Raw genomic sequence first — 8,625 nt, forward strand, 5'->3', positions numbered from 1 at the left:
TCGGAGGAAGTGGAGGGGAGGCCCTGGCTGCTTGGGCGGTGTAGGTGGCTTCCTGCCCAGGAGACACACCCAGCTTCAAAATCACCATTCTAGGCGGTTAGGTTGTTGCTAGGCACTAAAGGGGCCCTTGAGCTTTCAAGTAGAGCCAGTACAGGGCTGCTAACATCACCTCATTGCAAGGTCAGGTACAGAATGGGGAAGGAAGCCAGTCACCCGGGTTAAGCCTAAGTGAAGAGGCCTCTTTTTTTTTTCTTTTCTGGTTTAATTTTACTGCCATCACCAGCCCTTACACATGAATAAATAATCTCACTCCCTGTCCTCTTCCCAATGTAACACTTAGTGAACTCTAGTTATTTGTGTTTACTAGAAGGAAACAACTTAAATCAGGGAGCAACCATGTGTCTCCTACAAATACCAAACTGTTCCTTGAGAATCAGCCACATGCAAGACTTGTGTTGGAGGCCAAGAATACAGAGATGTCATCTTCATGGAGCTCACAATCTGCCTGGGAACACAAACTAGAAGCTGTACTACAGTGTGATGTGTAGAACAGGGCATAGCACGTTGGGTACACAATGGATATATTTGTTGAATGAACAGGGACTGATGTGTTAGAACAGCTCACAGGAGGGCTTCAGATGCCAATTCAAGGCAGACATCACAAAAAGTTCAGGAAGGTGGATGTGAGGGCGATCTGGCTGCGACATCTGTCACCCCATTCATCGCCAGGGTTGATTCGGCTGATCTGGCTGGCTAGGCGGGTGTCCCCCTCCTCCCTCACCGATCCATGTGCGTCCCTCCCGAAGCTGCGCGCTCGGTGGAAGAGGACGACCTTCCCTCCCCCCCTCCCCCCCAGGAGAGGACCGGTCTTCGGTCAAGGGTATACGAGTAGCTGCGCTCCCCTGCTAGAACCTCCAAACAAGCTCTCAAAAAGTTCAGGAAGGTGACCATGCCTATCTGCATAATAAAGAGTGAACAGGAGCCCTGACATTGTCCTGTGCACCAAAGGTGGCCAGTTAGATTCCACGTCAAGGTACATACTAGTATGCAGGTTACAGGCTCTATCCCCATCAGGGGTTTCAGATCATTCCCTCTCTCACATTGCTGTTCCTCTCCCTCTCAAATCAATAAAAACATATATATTTTTAGAAGCCCTGGCCAGTGTTCTCAGTGGTTAGAACATTGGCCCACTCACTGAAAGGTCTCAGGTTTGTTCGATTCCCAAAGGCATGTAGTTTGCAGGTTCGATCCCAGGCCCTGGTGGGGACACTTTCAGGAGGCCACCAATTGATGGTTCTCTCTCCTTCCACCTCCCTCCCTCCCTTCCATTCTTTCTTTAAAAAAAAAAAAAAAAAAAGCAACGGAGAAAATATCTTTGGGTGAGGGTTTAAAAAAAAAGAATAGGAGTAGGCTGGCAGATTGGGGGAGGGGCATTCCAGTTCAAGGAAAAATGTCCAATACATGCATGGCAGTGGGTGGAAAATGTTTAGCAAAATAGTCGTCATTGTTAAGTGCATTATTCTGAGTGGTCTGTGGAAACTGACCACACATGATGCTCCTGGGAAGGCCAGTTACACTTGCGTTCTCCAGCTGCCACCACCACGGCCCCCTCATAGCCCCCAACCCTCCTGGAGTTGGCCATCTCTCCAGCAGCCATGGCTGTCACCCACTCACTCAGACATTTTCCCATGGCACCATTGCTAGCCAGTTGCTAGCAATCTCATATTACTTTGTGGCCCCAAACTGATTTTTCACCAGTAGCCATCTGGTAGGAGCATTTTTAAATAATTAATCTTTTGTGGAATTTGGAGTCACGAAGGGAAAATTAGACACGAGACATTTTAGAAATATTTCCCTCTGGTTCCTCCACACTGTCCTCTTCCTTCCCCGTCACTCACAGAACTAAAATTGTCAGGGTGCTTTAGAATTGGTTTACTTTTAGATATCCAGGCAATGTGACCTTGTGGCAGGGTATGGGGTAAAGCCAGATGATATGGAGATGAACTCTAGCTTCTCCTCTTACTGGGTTTGTTTGGGGGAAGAAATCTCATCTGTAATTCACTTCCATGGGAAAGAACTGGTACTACAGAGGTTGCTGGGAAATTGTGAATTGTACCAATTCTGGTTTTATAACAAGGGGATTGGGTCTTGGCTCAGTCACTAACCTCCCTAAACCTCACACTTTGGAGGTTGACTCCTGCCTAAATACACTACACTTTGCATTTTTTACTAAGAAGTGTGAAACTAGGTATGAGCCATACAAAAAAAACTATTCTGGCCCAGCTGATGCTGCTCAGTGATTGAGCGTCAACCTATGAACCAGGTCACGGTTCAATTCCTAATCAGGGTACATGCCCAGGTTGCGGGCTCCATCCCCAGTGTGGGGCGTGCAGAGGCAGCAAATCAATGATTTTCTCTCAATGATGTTTCTCTCTCTCCCTTTCTGAAATCAATCGCTCAATATATATGTATATTAATAAATACATTTTGCACATAGGAGATTCTTAAGAGACACTCGTTAACATTTCCAAACATGATGGAAAAAAGCCGACGACTAGGGAGACAGAAATCCAAGGCTCAGGTTCTAGTTCCACCACTTATTAGCCATGTTGCTTATGAAGCATGTCTGTGATGAACTCTATTAAATCACTGGTTCTCAACCAGGAGCAAATTTGCCCTAACAGGATATTTGGCAATACCTGGAGACATTTTTGGTTGTCACATATAGGGGGGCTGCTACTAACATCTAATTGTTAGAGGCTAGGGATGCTGCTAAAGATCCTATAATGCATAGGACAATCCCCCACAAATAATTATCTGGACCCAAAGTGCCATGGTTGAAAAAAATCTGCTGGGTTCACTCAATTCAGTAAACCTCAGCTGTCTTGCCAGAAAACCCCTTTACCTGCATGCAAAACTTGAGATCATTGAAACAGCTAAGACACTGGTGCAGGCTAGGAAATTCCTTAACACCAGGAATTCCTGATTCCTGCAGACCAAAGGAAATACCTTCACAATGTTTTGAACAAACTGAAGTATTAGAGATACTAGGACCCTATCAGCATTACTAACTCCTTTGCCAATTTAAATTTATTCCTAGAATCAAGAATAGAAAAGCTTAACCTAGTTAGTAAGAGGCAGAGTTCATTTGTCTTTATGTTCACCATATTTTATATTTGTATTCTAGCATCTAGAACAGTTCCAAAGGCCCAAGTACTAAGCAAACACCAGAAGCATGGAGTTAATCATCCCTAACCCAAAAGATCAGTTGTGAATTGGCACCGAGTTTGTTACCAGAGCAGATCTATAAATCCAAGAGCCAGGCCACAGAGGTAGAAAGGCTCTTCAGACCGGATGGTGCTGGGGAAGCAGTTGCTGTTTACTGTCACAACCACAGCTACTGCTCCGCCTCAGCTGTCTGAACCAAAGTACAGGTCTCCATACACAGAAAGCCAGGATGACGTTTCAGGAAGACCAGAACAGAATTGTCAGACAGCTTCAGAATGAGTTCTGCAGGAAGACAAGCTGTAGAACAAAGGTAATGGAAATGGAGAAAGAGCAATTCAACAGCTCTGCCTGTTATTTGCCTCTTATGACCCCATTTTGTCCAATTTAAATTCTGACTTTGAAAACAAAGGCCAGGCCTGTTCCTATTTCCCAGCTCAGCAAATGTTTTATAGTTCTTATCTCTAGCTCTATTCCTAACAATTTTTCTCAAATGCCGACCACTAAGAGCTACACTGATAAATTACCACAGGACATTTTTAAGAACCAAACAAACTTTAATATTTCAAGGACATCCCAAGTGAGTTACTGGTGAGGTTACAGAAATTCCCACTCATGCCACAACAGCAAGAATCAAGAATTCTGCAAGTTAAAATAATTACCTCTTTGGATACATAAAAACAATATATTAAAGGATATCACAAAGTGCAAAAAGACATTCAGCAGAGCAAAACAAACAGCAGGCCGATTGTCCTAACAAGAGGGCAGAGAAACTCCCTCTGGAGTTCAGTCCCAGGAAACAGCTGCCTCAGGCAAAAACAGGTCCAGACATGGGTTTTGATCAATTTGTTACAACTAGTCAAAAGCAAACTCAAAGGAAATTGAGGTTTAGATTTCCCATGACTGTAATAAGAACTTACAAAGAGAACCTTTAACCAAACATCTCAGATGTAGGCTGAGCAAGAAATAAGCAGTGAGACTCAGCCAGGGTATCTGACAATGGACGGACACTTCTGCTGCCGAGCTCTGAGCATATCACGCAGGATGATCTGGAATTGCTCCTGCACCAGCATTTCTATCATCTGCTCCTTTGTGTGAAGGTCGGGTCTCAGCCACTGCATAGCAAGCGCTAGCAGATGCCTGAAGACTTCCCTGGGCCTAGATGGACCCTCACAGCGGAACTTTCTGAACATCTGCCTGAAGACGAGAGGATTGACAGGATTCCTTCCTGGCCCGGTCTGAACATTTTTGACACAAACGTTTTCAAGGCTCTTTGGCGGATGCCCAGAAGGCTCTTGTGGAACCTGGGCCTGGGGAGCCGCTGTTAGGACATCTTCTGGCTCCTTAGCCACCATCTCATTTGGAGGTGACATTATTTGATCATTCTGGACTTCTCTATCTTTTTGTGCCTTTGGGTCTCCTTCAGTCTCCATTCTGGAACTCTGGAAAAGGATGACTCACAGGCCCCTAGGTACAAAGGGAAAAGTCAGAGTCAGCAAAAACAGACCACCAAGGCTATTAAAACCACCCCGATCTCCTGGATCTGGTCCAGACACAGGTTCCATTAGTTTTCCGATTTTAACAGATTTTCTTTCTTTTCAGAGATGCATAGTTTTTAAATTTTACTTTTCAACTACAGTTGACATTCAATATTACTTTATATTGGTTTCAGGTGCACAGCATAGTAAAGATAATAATTTACAAAATGATCCCAATAAATCAAGTACCTATCTAGTACCATACATGGCTATTACAGTATTACTGATTATATTCCCTACTAGAGGCCCAGTGCATGAATTTGTGCACGGGGGAGGGGGAGTAGGGAGGGACTGCAGGAGGTTGGCTAGCTGTGGGAGCACTGACCACAGGGGGACACACACACACTACACAACTCCTACATTGAGCGTCTGCCCCCTGGTGGTGAGTGTGTGTCATAGCTTCCAGCTGGTTGTCTGGTCATAAGTCGCTTAGGCATAGATAGATGTTGAACTTTACATTGCCATAACTATTTTGTAACTACCAATTTGTATTTTTTTAAACCCTTCACTTTTTGCATGCATCCTCCTAACCAACCCCCTCTGGCAACCATCAGTTTGTTCTTTGTATCTATGAGTTTGTTTCCATTTAATAGGTTTTCTTTTTAAAAATTGTTTTTATGGCTTTTTAGAGAGAGAAACATTGATCAGCTGTCTTCTGCATGCCCCCTTACTGGGAATCAAGCTGGCAAACGGGACATGTGCCCTGACCAGGCATTAAACCAGCAATCTCTTGGGACAATGCTCAACCAACTGAATTACACCTGCCAGGCTCGATAGGTTTTCTTAATAAAGCTATTAGAAATTCTACTTTTATTTCCTTCTTGTTGGATCAATTAACACAATTGAGAAAATGTGTGGCTTACCAAAATGAAAAATGTAGATTTGGGACTATATTCCTTATGTTGAACTTTACATCCCCATGACTATTTTGTAACTACCAATTTGTATGGGAAATTGAACTTCTCAGAATCTCTTTGGATGCCTAATAGCTTCAGCTTCAGCAAACCAACGTATTGGGAAGAATGGAGTGGGCCAATCAAATACCTGTAAAATGCCAGAAAAGGGCTTTGCTTCATTTGGGTTAGGGCCCCAGTCCAAAAGAGGGGTTATTTACAGGAAAGCCACACCTATGTTAATTTATTTTTATTGATTTTAGAGAGGAAGAGCTGATAACACTGAGGAGCAAAACACAGACCAGTTGCCTCCTGCACACTACCTACTGGGGAATAAGCCCACAACTGTGCCCTGCCGAGGACTCAAACCCAAGCTCACCAACGAAGCCACAATGGCTGGGCTGCTAATTTATTTTATAAGAGGGGGAAGAAACTCAAATGACAGTAATGACTAAATTAATTTTCACATAAGATTATGTCCAATCAAAAATATAACTCCTATTATGTAGTCAGCTTTCAGAGATCGTGTTTTTTCATTAACTCCCCTCCCTTAAGAACTAATTCCTCCCTAATCCACACAGAAGTGTTGACATTTAAAATCAGATCCATTGGCCCTGGACGGGGTAGCTCAATTGATTGGAGTGTTGTCCCAATGTGCTAGGGTTTCAGATTTGACTCCTGGTCAGAGCACGTGCAAGAGGCAACCAATGAATGCATAAATAGTGGAACAGGTTGATGTTTCTCTTTCTCTTTAAAAAATCAATCAATAAAAAATGGTCATGGGTCCAACCTCCAGTCAGGGCACATACAAGCAACCAATGAATGAATAATAAACTGAACAGCCCTAACCGGTTTGGCTCAGTGGCTAGAGCATCAGCCTGCGGACTGAAGGTCCCAGGTTCGATTCCGGTCAAGGGCATGTACCTTGGTTGCGGGCACATCCCCAGTAGGAGGTGCGCAGGAGGCAGCTGATCAATGTTTCTCTCTATCCCTCTCCCTTCCTCTCTGTAAAATCAACAAAAGATATAAAAAATGAAAGTAAAACTCAAGCTCCTTCATCTTTAAAAAAATTATAAAAATAAATGGAACAAATTGATATCTTTCTCCATTTCTCTCTCAAATCAATTTGGGGGTAAAAAATGAAGTAGGCCTAGTGTTGAAATGTGAAGATGTCCGTCAGTCACCACATCACCAAGGTGATCAATGTGATAGTCCCATCTGAGGAAATCTTAGATCTTTCTGTATTTAACTTTTTAACCCTGACCCAAGCATATGATTGATCTTAGAACGCGGGGGAGGGCGAGATACACACGATGTGAGATAAACTGGCTGCCTCCCTGTGGGCCCGACTTGGGATCCAACCTGCCGCCTTTCCGTGTGCAGCATGACCACGCTCCAACGTATTGCTTTTTAACCACAATTACGTATCACTTCCGTAACTCCAGGGAGAAAACCTGAGTGAAAAACCCCTAACCCACTTAGGGAAACGCCCTTTTCGTAATTCTAATTTCCAACATCCAGGCCTTCACAACCCCGGCTTCTAGAAAGTGTCATTGGTCAGTAGGTCAGTTCTCACGGTTGGCTCTGAAACAGGAACCCAGCTTTTAAAGCCTACCCGTTTTATTTATTTTCCTAATGTGGGTTGTTGGGCGTGTGTGTTTTTTCCATTTTGAAATGTGTTTTGTCTGCCTGCACGCCCCCTACTGGGAATCAAACCCAACTGAGCTACACTGGTCCGGGCAGAGCCTATCAGTTATATTTTATTTTACTTTCATCCTCACCCGGGGACACTTTTTCCTTTACTTTTTAGAGGATGGATAGGAGGGAGGCGGGAGAGGGAGAGCAACATGGATGGGACACACATCGACTGCGTGCCTCCCGCACGCGCCCGACGCGGTGGCGGGCGGGCTCCGCTCTAACCACTGAGCAGGCAAATCCGCCCCGTTCAGATGACCGCCCGACGCTGCCTGCACCCACCTCCTGCGGACTCGTTTACTCGACACTATTTCCTATCGGACTGTGTTGAGCACTTTACGAACAGCAGCCGCCGTTATTGGTTGGATGTCAAGGGCCAGACACTCCGCGGCAGCTCTCCCTCGTCCAATCCTCCCGATAACCCAGTGGGACAGTTAATTTTCCCCAGTCACAGACAGACAAACTGAGGCTCGGAGAGAGGGGGCACGTGGGGGGCCGCTGAGCCGAGGAAAACCACCCGCGTCCAGGCCGACTCCTCCCACCAACATGGGCGCGGCTCCGGAGGCCCAGGCCGGGTCGGAAACGCGCTTCCGGCCGAGACCTCCTACTCCTCCGCTGAGATGACGCCCAACGTCACGCCAGGCGGAGCGGCCGGCCGACCCCTAGGGCAGGGCCTCTCGGCTCCCAACAGACCGCGCGGGGGAAGGAGTCGGGGGGAAGGGGGGTTCACCTGCACCTTTGCCGCTTCAGAGGCAGCTCACCGCGGGAGCAGACACCCCACAAGCGACTCCGAGAAAGGGAGCCCCCAGCCCCGGCGCAAAGCTTTGTAGCCCATTGCCGGAACCGGAAGTCGCGCCTGCCGGAAATTGGAAGTGGAAAGGGGATAGGTTAGAGGGGCCGGGTCTCTCTAGGCCTGGGGAGGGGTCCTCCGCAACTTCATGGTTTTAACCCGTGAAGGGCTCTGTTCGTCCTCTGGCCTCAGTCCTCCGTCCTCCGTCCCGCCCGCTCAGTCCTCCGTCCTCCGTCCCGCCCGCTCAGTCCTCCGTCCTCCGTCCCGCCCACGGTGGGTACAGCCTAGGCTGCTTTTCCACTTCCCAGAAGTCTTTTGTCTTTCCGAGCCGCAGTTTGCCCAACTGCGAAATGGAAAGAGGATGAAAGGGGGAATTGAGACGTTCTAGAAGCCGCGCGCAGCTGAGTGGGAGCCCCGCCCAGAAGTGACAGCCTGGAGTCTTTGCACCACCCGAGGGGAGAGGCCAGAGGGAAGGCTGGGTGCT

At 46.6% G+C, this 8,625-nt stretch overlaps 1 long non-coding RNA gene across 1 annotated transcript; it reads right to left on the minus strand.

Annotated features, from left to right (window-relative positions):
* Positions 1 to 3,761: 3,761 nt before the first annotated feature.
* LOC132231565 (uncharacterized) lies at positions 3,762 to 8,349 on the minus strand. The gene is made up of 2 exons (XR_009452078.1): positions 8,088 to 8,349; positions 3,762 to 4,692 (listed from the first exon to the last, which is right to left on the minus strand). It is a non-coding gene; the product is annotated as an uncharacterized LOC132231565 (long non-coding RNA).
* Positions 8,350 to 8,625: the final 276 nt, after the last annotated feature.

Source organism: Myotis daubentonii, chromosome 3 (assembly GCF_963259705.1).
Source record: "Myotis daubentonii chromosome 3, mMyoDau2.1, whole genome shotgun sequence".
In the NCBI taxonomy this organism is placed as follows: domain Eukaryota; kingdom Metazoa; phylum Chordata; class Mammalia; order Chiroptera; family Vespertilionidae; genus Myotis; species Myotis daubentonii.